Here is a 16,079-nt window from a genome sequence, read left to right as displayed (position 1 = left end):
ATTCGACACTTTTGCACGCTCACTTGCACGTGCACACTAACGTGTCTGTGTGCAAACACGCACGTACACAAAAACAAAACATACGTAAAAACAAAACATACATACATGTCTATGTACTCTCACACATGCACACGCACACACACACACACACACACACACACACACACACACACACACACACACACACACACACACGCATGCACGCGCACGCACACGTATATACATAAACACGACATCTAGATCCAAGGTCAGGCCCGTTACAGAGCGATCAAACGATTACAGTGAAGGACAGCTGAACCAATAGCAGCTTTAAGGATCATAGCCAATAAGGCATAGCAGCAACTATAAAGACATCTCACATAGCTATAGCTGCAGCTACGCTTGACTGACTGATGCACGCTACCATTACACAAGAGGAAGACATGGAGAGACAGGTAATGTGAATACTAAGCAGTGGTGGAGTAAAAGTATCAATACCACAATGTAGAAATACTCTGTTACAAGTAAAAATCTGGTATTCAGAATTTAGTACAAGTACAAAAGTATTGACATCAAAATATACTTAAAGTACCAAAAGCGTGTGTGTGTAAGTACTCTTTATGTAGAATGTCCCATTTCAAGTTTTTGAAATGTATAAAAATCTTTTGAAAATAGCAGATCTACAACCTCACGATGCGACGTGTTGTGAGCTTGTAGATCGGCTGTTTTCAAATAGCCGAAATATATATAGAGCTGAAGTGGTTAATGTGTGTTTAGTAATAATAATCTGACTCGACAAAGTAACTAGTAACTAAAGTTTTCAAATAATTGTAGTGGAGTAAAAGTACAATATTTTCCTCAGAGATGTAGTGGAGTAGAAGTAAAAGTATTGAAAATTGGCAATACTCCACTAAAGTAAAGATACCTAAAAATTGTACAGTAGGCTACTTGAGTAAATGCACTTAGTTACTTTACACCACTGATACCAAGAATACTAATTTAATAAACTACCAAAAGGCCGAAGGGATACCGTGGGGGGAGATCACCATCTCTCTCCCGCCTCTCTCTCTCTCTCTCTCTCTCTCTCTCTCTCTTTGTCTGCGGTGGGTTGGTGGTGAGGAAAGCTTCGTTTATTTGGAGTTTTAATACAAGCTGACCCCTGTCCCCTGGTGTGCGTGTGTGTGTGTGTGTGTGTGTGTGTGTGTGTGTGCGTGCGTGTGTGTGCTTGTATTACTATACTTGTGAGGGCCAAATATCCCCACAAGTATAGTAGAATTTGAGAAATACACATGTTAGGACCATTTTCCCGGTTCTCACAAGAGAAATGGCTTCATGGTTACAATTCTTTTTTAGAGATTCGATTCTGAAAAGATTCAGGTTGGGGTTAGACATTTAGAGGTTAGGTTTAGGGGTTTAGTGACACGCAGGTGTCACGCACGCGGAAAATAGACGACCTACAAGCTCACAACGGCGCTGTGCTACGCGTCGTGAGCTTGTAGATCGGCTTTTTTTCCCCTCTCCATCTTCAATGCGGTCCTAAAACGTTTATGTCCTCACGAGTATTGTAATACAAACGTGCGCGCGTGTGTGTGTGTGTGTGTGTAGGTTCAGAGAGCACTCTCCCATGACAGCTACGTCAACGACCCAGAGCCGGTGCCGACAGAAAGCTGCACCACACAGGGAGAACACACACACACGCACACACGCGCGCGTGCACGCCCATACCTTCACACACACACACACACACACGCACACTCCAACATAGCATGAGCGTGTGTTTGCATATTGTGCGTGCGTGTGTGTGTTTATACGTATCTCTATCGGTATGGAAACCTCATAAAAAAACTGTCACTTTTCAGGATTCAAATTCAAAAATAGCAAAAGCAGCAGATCTACAAACTCGAAAGTTTCGAGCTTGTAGATCTGCTGCTTTTGATACTTCTGTGTGACGCTGTACTGTGATGAAGTAAGGCGTTAATATATACGGAAAAACACAAAAAGTTAACGTATGGAGATAAGAGGTTTTTATGTCCGAAGGCGACGATCTGTGTCTTTAGTCTTGAGGAAATCTTCAGCATGTGTTAGATAGACTCCCCGGGGTCCTTGGCCGGCTCTGATTGGCCGGCGGGCCCGACTGTGTTTGTTTCTGCAGCGACTGGGCTGTCACCGCCCCCCCCCCCACCACCCCCCCCCCTCCTGCCCACCCAGGTAGAGCTGTCAATCACACTGGGCTCGCAGCCAACCACGCACGGCCCTCGCCTCGACCAATCACGGCAGAGATTCTGGTACTTAGGCCTTTGTTGGTCATGCAGACAATCAGGCATCATTTCCATGATGTTGAGGCCATCATCAACACAGGATATCGTTGTTGTCAGGCAGAAACCTCTTATCTCCATATGTTAACTTTTCACGTTTTTTTTGTGAATTAACACCCTACTTGATCATACTACAGCGTCACACAAAAGTGTCAAAAAAGCAGATCTGCAAGCTCGAAACACAGTGCTAAGCCACGCGTTTTGAGCTTGTCGATCTGCTATTTTTGCATTTTCTTTTATTTGGATCCTCAAAAAGTAACAGTTTTGGTTTCCACCCGACACCTTGTCTATCCAAAACTGTTACTTTTCAGGGAATGGGGAATAAGAACCGGCGTTCCAATGGAACCGATGTACTTATTTACACGAGCTCTTGATGATACTTTTCATTGGCTTGACATTTATAAAATCCACAGACTTTCACTTTCAAAATAAAATGTTTAAAAAAGAAAAGAAAAATAGTAGATCTCCAAGCTCAGACCGCGTCATATGCGATGCTCTATGAGCTTTTAGATAGCATTTTTACTACTTTTTGCAATTCACTGTTGTCCAACAAAGTAGGGCATTTTCATCTAAGAAAAAATCAAACGAAATGTATGTCTTAGAGACTCAGAAACAAGACAATATATAAAATGGACGTTTGGGGGGGGGGGGGGATTATTTCATCAGTCTGCTTTCCGTACACTTTCCATACACATTCACTCATAAATTAACTGTTTTTCCTGCAGCTTCATCTCTCATCTCAGGGATCTAGCAGTGGTGGAAAAAGTGCATTTTCTTTTTAACTTAAGTAAAAGTATCAATACTGCAATGCAGAAGTACTCTACAAGTTAAAGTCCTGAATTCAAAACTTACTTGAGTAAAAGAACAAAAGTATTGGTATCAAAATGCACTTACAGTACCAAAAGTAGAAAGTACTTGGATCTGAGATGTAGTGGAGTAGAAGTAAAATAATTGGAAATTGGAAATAATCAAGTAAAGTACAAATACCTCAAAATTGTACCTAAGTACAGTACTTGTACTTGAGTACGTGTACTTAGTTACTTTCCACCACTGCATCTCAGGGATCTAGTCAGACAGCAAAAAAACACTGCGGTTACTTTGTCAAGTACATACCTCTTCACATCAGTTCCTTCAGATTTGGCATCCTATCCTCTCCCATTCTTCTCCCTGGTTTGGAGCCGTCCCAGGGCAGTGTGGGTGTTTTGAGTACACAACCCTCGACACGGGTGACAGCAGCAGACCGTTTTTTCTGCGTCAAACTCAAAGATGTCCCTGTAGCTTCAGCCTTAGAGAGGCCAGAGACAGTGGACAGGAAATAGGAAAGGTGGGTGACACGTGTAAATATTCACACACTAAACCTAGCACCATGATGTTGAGTTGTGCATGACCATGTGCAGGGAAAGGACCAGTGGTGTAAAGTAACTAGGTACATTTACTCAAGTACTGTACTTGAGTCCAATTTTTAGGTATTTTTACTTTACTGGAGTATTTCCAGTTTTCAGTACATTAGAGGCAAATATTGTACTTTTTACTCTACTACAATTATTTGAAAATGTTATTTACTAGTTACTTTGTATATTTTGATTATTATTACAAAACATAACATTAACCACTTCAGCCCTATATACATTTCGGCCATTTGAAAATAGCCGATCTACAAGCTCACAATGCGTGGCGATGCGAAGCATTGTGAGCTTGTAGATCTGCTATTTTCAAAAGATTTTTATAAACATTTTATTTATATTATTATATTTATACATTTGAAAACTTGTGAAATGGGACATTCTGCATAATGAGTACTTTTGGTACTTTAAGTAGATTTTGATACCAATACTTTTGTACTTTTAATCAAGTACATTTTGAATACCGGACTTTTACTTGTAACAGAGTATTTCTACATTGCAGTATTGATACTTTTACTTATGTAAAAAATATATACTTTTTCCACCACTGGGAAGAGACTACGGTTCCAAAACAGAATCTCAATAGGGGCATCTTAAATTGGCAGTGGGACTTTATTTTTTTATCGCAGAAATGAAAGCAGTCAGACATACATTAACGTTAGAAAAGATTTCCCGGCCCTCAGGAGGACTTTTTGAATGTATGCATTGTGCCTGAGAATTATTGGTGCATATTGTGTGTGGGTGTGTGTGTGTGTGTGTGTGTGTGTGTGTGTGTGTGTGTGTGTGTGTGTGTGTGCGCGCGCTGGTGTGCGTGCGTGTTTGGGTGTGCATGTGTGTGAGCGGTGTGGCTACCTCTCGTGGGTCCTGTTTATTATTGCAGGGTTCTCGGTAGGCAGAGCTGGATACGGGAAAAGAATCTGTGGAGAAGTGAGGGAGAGGTCTGGAAGTTAAAAATACTCCTCATGAATCTATCATCATCATCATCTATCAGTCCTCTCCTGACACATCTAATCTAGGAATAAACCTAAAGGTTTTTGATATAAAACTAAACGTCAGTCCTCTGTCCACTATAAGCTAAAGGTACAAATTGATTGCAGGGACCAGGTGTGTGTGCGTGTGTGCGTGTATGTGTATGCGCGTGTGCAAGAGAGGGGGAGATACAGAGAGACAGGATTCATGTCATTCATTCTACAACATACCCAGGGCATTTGTATGCAAGTGTGTATCGACAAGCAAGTGTGTGTGTGTGTGTGTGTGTGTGTGTGTGTGTGTGTGTGTGTGTGTGTGTGTGTGTGTGTGTGTGTGTGTGTGTGTGTGTGTGTGTGTGTGTGTGTGTGTGTGTGTGTGCGCGCGTGCGTGTGTGTGTGTGTTGTGTTCTTAATCCCCATCCTTGCTCAACAGTCACACATACATGCATGATGGTGCAGTGTGTCCCCCATGTTGGCTACTGTAGCCCCTTCAGTGTGTGTGTGTGTGTGTGTGTGTGTGTGTGTGTGTGTGTGTGTGTGTGTGTGTGTGTGTGTGTGTGTGTGTGTGTGTGTGTGTGTGTGTGTGTGTGTGTGTGTGTGTGTGTGTGTGTGTGTGTGTGTGTGTGTGCGCGCGCGCGTGTGTGTGTCGAGCTGCAGCTACAGTAAAGAAATCCTCACTGTAAACACCAATCAATAATACAGATCAATACGGTTCCATCTGCTACCAGCTGATCTGAACAAACACACACACAGGCCCTTCAGAAGACATGTGCGCACGGGACCAACACACATCCATACATTAACAGAAAAAACAAGAAAAAAACCCAAGACAAATACACAGAAATACAATCACACAAAATCACAGAGATGCATGCTCCTACAGGCACGGGCGCGCGCACACGCACACCCACACACACACACACACACACACACACACACACACACACACACACACACACACACACACACACACACACACCCCTCTACAGTATGCAGCCGTCATTAATGCGTTGAGCCGGATGTTGTTGTGACCTCTGTCTGGTTTAGGCTGGACCCCAGCTGATGACCCCACAGAGGGATTAGTGTCTGCTACGGCTAATTAACACACAGCACACTGTGTTAACACAGCCTTACACCCTGCTAACTCTCACTTTTTATTATAACTCTGCTCCTTTTGTTGACTTATTATTGTTGTTTTATTTCTTTGATCTTTTCTCTTCATCTTTGATTACTTATTTCTCCATTCTTTCTTTTTCTACAGTATGTTCTACATCTTTCTTTATTCTTTTTCCTATTCCTGTGGGATGGACAGCAGAACGGTCAACCAAACATGGCAAATAGTTTCATCCAGTTCTGACTGTGTATGATTAGCATCTGTTTTTAAGTGAGTCCTCCGCTACCATGTCACCTTTAAATAATACAGCAAATGTTTTCACCTGGGACTTTTCATCTGATATTTACAAAGCCATCGCTTTACAAACTCCAGAATTTTAGAAATTGATGCAAAACCTACCACAAACTCTTTTTTCCTCCAAAATGAATGTCAGCTAAATCCGACTGAATCGATTTACATGATTTCCTTTTTTCTTTTTGAAGAAAGACATGTTGCGTCTTGCCCTGGCATATACGTATCTGCCTATACTTCACACCTCCAGTCAGCACCCACCCTCAGCCATCGTAATGCTTCTTAACCACTTTAACCCTGGTTCCCCTGTGCATGTCATTACTGCACTTATTACTACTAAGTGAAAATTGTCAAAAAAAATGCAAATGTTTCATTGATCAAAGAAAATAGCGAAAATACAAGCTCACAACACGTCACGATGCGAAGCGTTGTGAGCTTATGCATAGTATGCCCGCTAATAATCGTTGCAACATCGGAGTATATAGGGCTTAAGTGGCCAAAGTCCTCTTCCTCTCTCCAAAAAACATCTATACACCTTGACCCATCCACCAACACCCCTCACCACCGCCTGGCCCGCGCTAACCCCCATCTAATCCCTGCCAAGCCTAAACAAGTGTATTATGACTGAGGGGTTTGCAGAGAGGAAACAGAGGTTAAATTTCCACAAGAGTTAGAAAAAACAAGAGTAAAATATCCACACCGAAGCCAACGGAAATGAGATCGGTTGGTATGGCGCTCGCGCGTACACACACACACACATACACACACACACACACACACACACACACACACACACACACACACACACACACACACACACACACACACACACACACACACACACACACACACACACACACACACACACACACACACACACACACACACACACGGGTCCACTTGATTTAACTGTGTATGCACACACAGGCCCATGTACATAGGTTGTACATAGGTACTACTTGTTCATATTCTACAAACTTTAGACTATGTATCTCAGTGGTTCCCAAACTTTTTCAGCTCGAGAACCCAAACTTACAAAAAATCCATTATGAATGAACCACTTAAGCCTACTGAAACAAGCTCACAACACACCGCAAATCGCTATGCAATGTGTTGTGAGCTTGCAGATCTGCTATTTTCAAAAAGTTTTCAATGTATGGATTTCTTCTATTCTGAAATCCATAAATTCTGAAATTAAGAAAATCCGAAAAATATTTTCAAATAAGTTACTCGCAACCTATACAAATATATCTGTGACCCAAAAATGGGTGCATATACTTTATGCACATATAGAAACTCCTACAATGAAAATCCTCCTGTCATGACATGGTTAAGTAATACTCAGGAGCAGGGGTCATAATAACAGTGATGATGGACGCTAATATGGTGCGTTTCCCTCCAAAGGTCCACAGCTGTCATGTACTAGCATTCTCAACCACACACACACACACACACACACACACACACACACACACACACACACACACACACACACACACACACACACACACACACACACACACACACACACACACACACACACACACACACACACACACACACACACACACACACACACACACACACACGTAGCACTGAATCATACTTGTACACAAACATATAAACTTACATATACATAAAAACATGCATGCACACACTCTCTCACACACACACACAGTACACCATAATTGCTGTCGGGCATGCAAAAACCTTGTATCTCCGTATTTCAACTTTTTATGTTTATCTTTTCTTTTTGTGAATTAATGCCCTACTTCGTCTTACAAAACAGAAAAATAGCCGATCTACAAGCTCAAAGCGTGTTGTATCGCGACATATTATGAGCTTGTAGATTGGCTATTTTCACTATTTCTGTTTTTTAAGTGAAGGGTGAAAGTGTTCTGTCTGTGGACTTTGTAAATATTGAACCAATGAAACATTATTAACAAGAGCTTGTTGTGACTAAATAATATCTACATTGGATCCATTGGAACACAACTTTCTTTTCTTAAAATCCCCCGAAAAATAACAGTTTTGGACATACAGTACAAGGTTTCCACACGACAGCGATGCTATGTCAAGTATCTCAGGGTTGGGCAGGGATGACACAACCTGACACCCAGCGACCCGACAGTTGCACGGAACAAGACCCTCTATTTAGGGGGTTACCAGGCAACTCCCCTCCGCGTTTGGATTTTTAATAGCCACTAGGAAATAGCACCGATGCCCCCCGGCTTTTGATTTGATGACCTCTCACGGTGCATGTATAGATTTATGGGACATATGCTAACTCCTGTCCTGTTCACACCTCCGGCAAGTGTTCCTACATTAATAATTTTTGCGTGATAGCCTTGCAGCATGTGTGTATGTGTGAATATTATTGTCTGCATTTACACCCGGACGCTTGGCACACAAGCGCAGATAGAGCAAAACAACCTATCAGCCAGGAAACCTCACTCACCGTGCTTTGAACGCGCCAAAAATAATGAGGAGCCGGACATGAAGCGTAGGTCAGCACTACTGCAACAACGCATAAACATTTTAAATCTAGTAGGCTCTAAACCAGGGGTCTTCAATGTTTTTCAGGCCAAGGACCCCTTAGTTGAGAGAGAGATGAAGCAGGGACCCCAACTACACATTGTATAAACTTGTGTTGCAGATTAAACATTTTCATAGATTTCATAGATAGCTATCAGTGTTGTGTGAATTCATGTTTTTTGTTTATTTCACTTAAAGGCTCAATACTCAGTAAACTTGACCTTTGGCACTGTACTTGGTCAGCTCTTTTTCCCCTCTACACCAAACCGCTTTGCCGAAAATAGCTGATCTACAAGCTCACTGTGAGCTTGTAGATCTGCTATTTTTTTGGCTAAAGTTCTCCTCAGAATAGGGTGGTTAATGTAAAATAAAGTTCCTATCACACAAAGATTTGATGGACCCCTGTAGTAACTCTGACGACCCCTTAGGGGTCCCTGACCCCCTGTTGAAGACCCCTGCTCTAAACACTTATTTTCATTTATTGCCAAATTATAAAATGTAATCAAGTAAAGCCTACAAGTGATTAATGCAAACAATAATTAGGGTTTTTCCCAGAAGAAATGAAAGAATGATTAGAGGAAAACACTGTGTGGGCAAGATGGCTGCTGGCAGAGGAGGAGGGGCTTATATAGACAGAGGGGAGGGGCCTACTAGGGGAGGAGCTGTCTGAATCAATTGCAGATCACCTGCAACAGAAATGAGTGAGCCATTAACCACTTGAACCCCAGCATCCAGATTCCAGGGGGAAGATTAGCCGATCTACAAGCTTCTCTTGTGCGTCGCACTGTGACACTTTGTGAGCTTGTAGATTGGCTATTTTTGGTGAAGAGATTTGGTGTTGATGGAACAGTTGCCCAGGGATAGTCGTGTAAAGTAACTAAGTACATGGACTCAGTGGGGCCAGGACTCAAGTACTGTACTTAAGTACAATTTTGAGGTACTTTTACTTTACTGGAGTATTTCCAGTTTTCAATACTTTTACTTCTAATCCACTACATCTCAGAGGCAAATAATGTACTTTTACTCCACCACAATTATTTGAAAATATATATTATTATTACAAAACAAACATTAACCACTTCAGCCCTATATACATTTTGGCCATTTCAAAATAGCCAATCTACAAGCTCACAATGCGTCGCGATGTGACGCATTGTGAGCTTGTAGATCTGCTATTTGGCTGCTTTTGAATTTGAATCCTGAAAAGTAACAGTTTTGGACATATGAGGTTTCCACCCGACAGAGACAAAATAGTGAAAATAGCAATCTACCCAGCTCACAACGCGTTGCATCACAAAGCACTGTGAGCTTGTAGATTTTTTCACTATTAAAATAATAATAATTGACATATTTTGCCTATGGTGACATGCCCAAAACTGTCATGCCCAGGTTGAAAGTGGTTGATAAATAACAAAAAAGGCTACGTTTGTGAGAACGGGCTGTTGTTTGTATTAACATGTTTTAAAGCTAGCACCCGTTACACTACATAACATTTTGGAATGGAGCGCATCGCATCAACATAATACTGGACACACGCATAAACACTTTCCACATTTCAAAGGCAAATTTACCAGCATGTCTCCACAGGAACACACAGGAAAGAGCCCTCATCTCTTCTTCAGCCTCAGTAAAGTGTGTGTGTGTGTGTGTGTGTGTGTGTGTGTGTGTGTGTGTGTGTGTGTGTGTGTGTGTGTGTGTGTGTGTGTGTGTGTGTGTGTGTGTGTGTGTGTGTGTGTGTGCGTGTGCGTGTGCGTGTGCGTGTCAGTATGTACTGCATTACTATACTTGTGAGGGTCAAATCTTTGAGAAGGTCCTCATTAGAGAAATAATGTTGTTTTATGTTTTTTTAGAGTTAGGTTTGCAATTAGGAAATGATTCAAGGCATTTAGTGGATTTATAGTTATACTTGCATACTGGTGTCAGTACCAAAAATAGCAGATCCACAAGCTCAGAACGTGTCACGCTACGAGGCACCGTTGCACAACTAAGTATACTTAGATATTAAAATGGCCAACAAATTGTAAAAAAGTGGCATTCATAAAATTGCCATCCTCACATTGTGATGCCCTTACAAGTCTAGTAATACAAACCTTTGTGTGTGTGTGTGTGTGTGTGTGTGTGTGTGTGTGTGTGTGTGTGTGTGTGTGTGTGTGTGTGTGTGTGTGTGTGTATGTTCTTTATCTCTCCACAGTCTCATAGCTAGACTTATGGGTTCCTCCTTCTCCCCACAGCTGCAAGTCTTCCTGGCTGTTCCTATCATTCTGATAACTGAGTGTATATGAACACGCCTTTGTCTCCATTTCCGTCTAGCTAGCATACATGTGTGCTCTAATTAGCGCTTGTGCCATGCCATGCCATGCCGTGTGTGTGTGTGTGTGTGTGTGTGTGTGTGTGTGTGTGTGTGTGTGTGTGTGTGTGTGTGTGTGTGTGTGTGTGTGTGTGTGTGTGTGTGTGTGTGTGTGTGTGTGTGTGTGTGTGTGCTCGCGCGCGCATGTGCGTGTGCGCATGTGTATGTGTGTGAAATCCATCTACCATGTCAAGGCCAGTGCCCCAGTGTGAAACACATATGCGAAGGTGTGAAGAAAATTAGATAAACAGGCTCCATGCTCCGTGTAATTCTATGTGTGTGTGTGTGTGTGTGTGTGTGTGTGTGTGTGTGTGTGTGTGTGTGTGTGTGTGTGCGCGTGCGCATGCTTTGCGTGGTTGTGTTCTTGCTTTGTGTGTGTGTGTGTGTGTGTTTGCATGTGTCTGTACCATTTAGGTGTATGAGGTGTATGCATACATGCATGTGTAAGTGTGTGCATTAAAGATGTTCATGTTACACATTGGGGTGGATGTAATTTGGATGTGCTCATACCACAGGAGGGTGGTATGACAATACCTATTTGCTTCAACTGACCATTCCCAAAACGTGTTAAAAGTGTGTTAAAGTTAAAGTGTGTTAAAGTGTGTGTATTAAGAAAGACTCAGGTGTAGGCAAAGCACATTTCATACAAAGTGCTTTACATAAGGCATAAAACCATTTAAAGAGAAATTTAGATTAATAATACTACATCAAACTTATCAATCAAGTTTCTGAACACACACATGCTTGAAAAAAAGATATAGAAGAAACAGGATAGAAGAAAATAAAATGACAATTAAGAAAAATAAAAGACGCAGAAAAATGTACTTGTATCCGTCATAGAATTGCAATATTGAATTAAAGTAATCCTACTGTATATGTGTATGTATAGATAATATAACGAGACTAACTAACTAACTAACTATCAACTAACAGGGCTAACATCCATTATGACGCTCAACGTTTCCCCTCCAGGCAAGTGAAGGTTGTCGGTGGATGAGTGCGTCTGACTGGGGAATGGTTTACTGGTGTAAGTGGGAGGACTGGAGAGAGGGGGATCCAGGGCTAATGTGGGGAAGGGTAGAAAAGGGGCAGGGGGAGAAAGAGAAGAGAAGAGAAGAGAAGAGAAGAGAAGAGAAGAGAAGAGAAGAGAAGAGAAGAGAAGAGAAGAGAAGAGAAGAGAAGAGGGGGTAACTGGTTGTTACAGGCACCCAGAGAGCAGGACAGATGGTTAGACATGGGTCAGAGTTACAGCAAAAGGCAGTAAAAGAACTATGGGAAAACCATGTGTGTGTGTGTGTGTGTGTGTGTGTGTGTGTGTGTGTGTGTGTGTGTGTGTGTGTGTGTGTCCACGCGCGCGTGCGTGTGGACAGGACACACACATAGACATATGCAAGCTGACATACATTCATGTAAAAACACACAACCACAAGGTTAGGTGATACACGGCAGGCATACAGTATGCACACGTTAATTACAGTATGTGTATAGTAAAAAGAGAGAAGACGTTATGAAAAAGGAATTGACGATTTGGGGCAAAGAACGTCACAGACAGTGATATGAGAGTTTTCGTCTCTGCGGGGTTACGGACGCCATCTTGGTATTCTGTTGGCGAGGTCTACCATTACATGTATGTGTGACATTAAAGTCAGCTGGTACAGAATCTCAAGTGACTCGCTGACAGCCATGGGGGAAGTTTGTGGATCTAACATGGCTAATTCTTCCGACACTCAAGCGTGTCCAAACTGCAGTAACTTAAGTGCAGCCGAAAAACATTCCATCTCAGAAGGCCCTAAGAAGTATGGGGCCTACGGTAAAGAGATACTGGCATTTGGATTTCTGTGCATTTTTCGACCAAGCACATGCCAAATGGCGAGTGTGCGTTTGCCAGTCAGCTATCCTAAAAATGGCCTGTTTGCATTGCATGTTCCCTGTTAAAACCAATGAACCGCCAAGTGCACACTAACAAGCTAGCTGTTTTCTTTAGCCTATATTTTGACCAGGACCATATTAAAGAAATGTTTCAAAAATAACTTCAAAATGTAGTTCAAGCACATTGCTGAATGGAACTGAAAAACAAGTTAGGGAGCAGACATTTTTCAAGGTTCAAGGGACGTGTATAAGAATACAATTATTATTATAAGGTTCAACGTTATTTGTCAGCAATACCAATTACAGTAGTAAAAGACATGTGAAATTCATTGTGCGCTAAAACCAACACAGCAGCTACATACAGTCTTACGAGTTAAGACATTAAAACTCAGTGTTAAATGTGATCTGTGTTATTTTTTAAACATATAGCTGCATAAATGAATTAAAAATCTTAAATTAAAATTCTAAACTACCTGAAGGTGCAACATGCTCAAGTGAAAATAGCATTGTCATAGGTCCGTTTACATTAGCCACAGAGAAGTGGCCATATAGTCCATATTCAGTGCTTGCTCATAAGCCTGATGGCAGAATAAATGACACAACACATCCAAAAACACATTCAACAGTGAATTCTGCCATCCTGGAATCTGTGGAATCCTACAATCCTCCCATATGCTACACTGCCCCAACATTATGGCTCCACATTGGTTGACATGTACTCCCTAATAATGTACTGTATGTACTGTACTAACATTATTATTTACTCATTCAGACATATAGGCATTCTCAAATTCTCAAAGCTTATGGGTCCCTTATGTTGCAGTCTACGGGCGCAGACGTGCAGACCACATTCACTGCTGTATGCAGTTTGCACAATAACAAATGAGACATCTATGATGATCTACATACATAAATATATCTCTGACAAGCCTGCGGGGGGATTCCCCTCTGGCTCACTGATAGATGGTTGGATTTCCACATGGAAGACCTTGGTTCAAACCCGCTAAGTGGCAGTGATGTACGCACACACAAACACACACAAGCACACGCATGCACGCAGCTTGCGCTGGGTGGAGCTTCCCTCCATCCAGGACATACAGTACAGTATACGACGGAAGTTGCGTCAGAAAAGCTTGCAGGCTTCTCAAAGATTCTAGCCACCCCAACCACTGACTGTTTCAGATGCTATATCAAGGGGCAAGTGACCTTTGGAAACGCGACCATATAACTCCCTAACCTCTAACTTTTACCATCACCACTACATGTCAAATAACCTAACTCTAATTTTAAACCTAAACCTTAAACTTAAAGTCCTAAATAATCTCAAGCCTGCTGAAAAGTGAGGACCAGCTAAATGTCCTCAATTTCCACGAAGCTACTCATCTTTCTACCCATGTGAGGACATCATTCTGTTCCATATATTAATTATGTGTTCCTGTCACCTACCCCCTTTGCACAATTTCTTTATTTCACAACACAAAGAGAGAGAGAGAGAGAGAGAGAGAGAGAGAGAGAGAGAGAGAGAGAAGCCCACATATAGACAGTCACACACAAGCATACCCAAACACACATACTGTACACACACACATACCCACACACTCAAAGTTTTCCCAGATGATAAAATGAACAAAATGAGTGCGAGCAGCATCAACAGATGGTGCGCTCCAGTGCTCCTGTCAGCACCCTCAGCATCCGCGTGACACATCAACTCACTGCAACCACAGCCAGGCGCCAGGAGCACGCCTAATCTGTTCACACATCTATCTGTCTGTGTGTCTTTCTGTCTGTCTCTGCCTGTCTTTCTCTCCATCTGTCTCTCTCTCTCTGCCTGTCTCTCTCTCTCTGTCTGTCTCTCTACCTGTCTCTTTCTCTGCGTGTCTCTCTCCCTTTGTCTGCCTGTCTATGTCTTTCTCTGTGTGTCTCTTTCTCTTTCTCTGTGTGTTTCTCTCCCCTTCTCTGCCTGTCTTTAACCATCTGCCTGTCTCTCTCTGTCTGCACTCTCTGTCTCATCTACACTGGTTCTAGTTCAAAATGATGTCCCTTCCTCACCGTTAACCATCGGTCTCTCTCTCTCTCAATCTATCTCCCTCTTTCTCTATTTGTCTCTCTACCTCTTCTTTCCCTCTCTGTCCATGGCACTCTCTTTCTCTGTCTATGTTTCTTCACGATTCTGTCTATCTGTCTGTATCTACCACACATTCATACACTCTATATGTACGCCTAATTTACAATAATAGCAGATCTATAAGCTCACAACGTGGCACATCTGCGATGCGTCGTGAGCTTTTAGATCTGCTATTTTCGACAGGCGACACCGCCGTACAATGACATATAAATCCGGCTACACGCACGCACGCACGCACGCACGCACGCACACACACACACACACACACACACACACACACACACACACACACACACACACACACACACACACACACACACACACACACACACACACACACACACACACACACACACACACACACACACACACACACACACACACACACACGTACAGTTGCAGATGTCTGCAGCAGGGCGAAACTATCCCAGCAGGAATCTACGGAGACAGACAGAGGCAGGAGGAGAGAGATGATTCATCTGCTTTTTCAATGTTGCCTTCTGCTTCTGTTTAGACATATGCTATCGCAAGCACTTGTGTTGTGTGCATGTGTGTATAACAGTTTGCATGTATTTGTGCACGTCTTTGCATGCATTATGCACTGTTGCATTGAGCCTTGTGTTGTGTGCACGTGACACAAGTTACGTTTGCAACAGGGCAGGGCTTACGACTCTGCACTACCAAGAGAGAGAGGGAGGGAGAGGGAGAGAGATACAGACAGACAGACAGACAGACAGACAGATGCAGGCTGGAAGCTGTCCCTCCCCTCATATGAGGGCTGTATCAGTGTATCTGAACAGCAGGGTTACTGCTAGGTCAGCGGCAGCACAGAGGGAAAGGGAAGTACTGTATCTCTTAGGGGACGGAAAAAAAGAGGAAAATACTGGTTGAAAAATACTGATTTCCGGGGCGACCCGACAGCAGAGTGGTTCGGATGCGTACCACATGGGCTCTAGTGCCTGGCAGCAAGTTCCCCGTTCGACTCCTTGTTGGCCATGAGTCACATGCATGTCACTCCCCTACTTTCTCTCCATGTTTCCGGTCTCTTTCCGCTGTACCTATCAGGCAAAAAGGCAAGAAAAAGTCCCCCGAAAACAAACTTCCATCCACATTTCACATTTTCAGAATATTTT

The 16,079-nt window shown here is 42.6% G+C and overlaps 1 protein-coding gene across 2 annotated transcripts in view; it reads right to left on the bottom strand.

The window, feature by feature from the left end:
- Positions 1 to 1,673, bottom strand: part of ost4 (oligosaccharyltransferase complex subunit 4 (non-catalytic)) — a 162,572-nt gene extending 160,899 nt beyond the window's left edge. For both annotated transcript variants that reach the window (XM_084083513.1, XM_084083514.1), the window contains exon 1: positions 1,661 to 1,673. The gene's annotated coding sequence lies outside the window, so the exon portion shown is untranslated. The remainder of the gene's footprint in view (positions 1 to 1,660) is intronic.
- Between the last annotated feature and the right edge of the window lie 14,406 nt (positions 1,674 to 16,079).

This window comes from Gymnoscopelus microlampas (assembly GCF_963454915.1).
Source record: "Gymnoscopelus microlampas genome assembly, chromosome: 16".
NCBI classification, from domain to species: Eukaryota; Metazoa; Chordata; class Actinopteri; order Myctophiformes; family Myctophidae; genus Gymnoscopelus; species Gymnoscopelus microlampas.
This window is presented reverse-complemented; position numbering and strand designations above follow the sequence as displayed.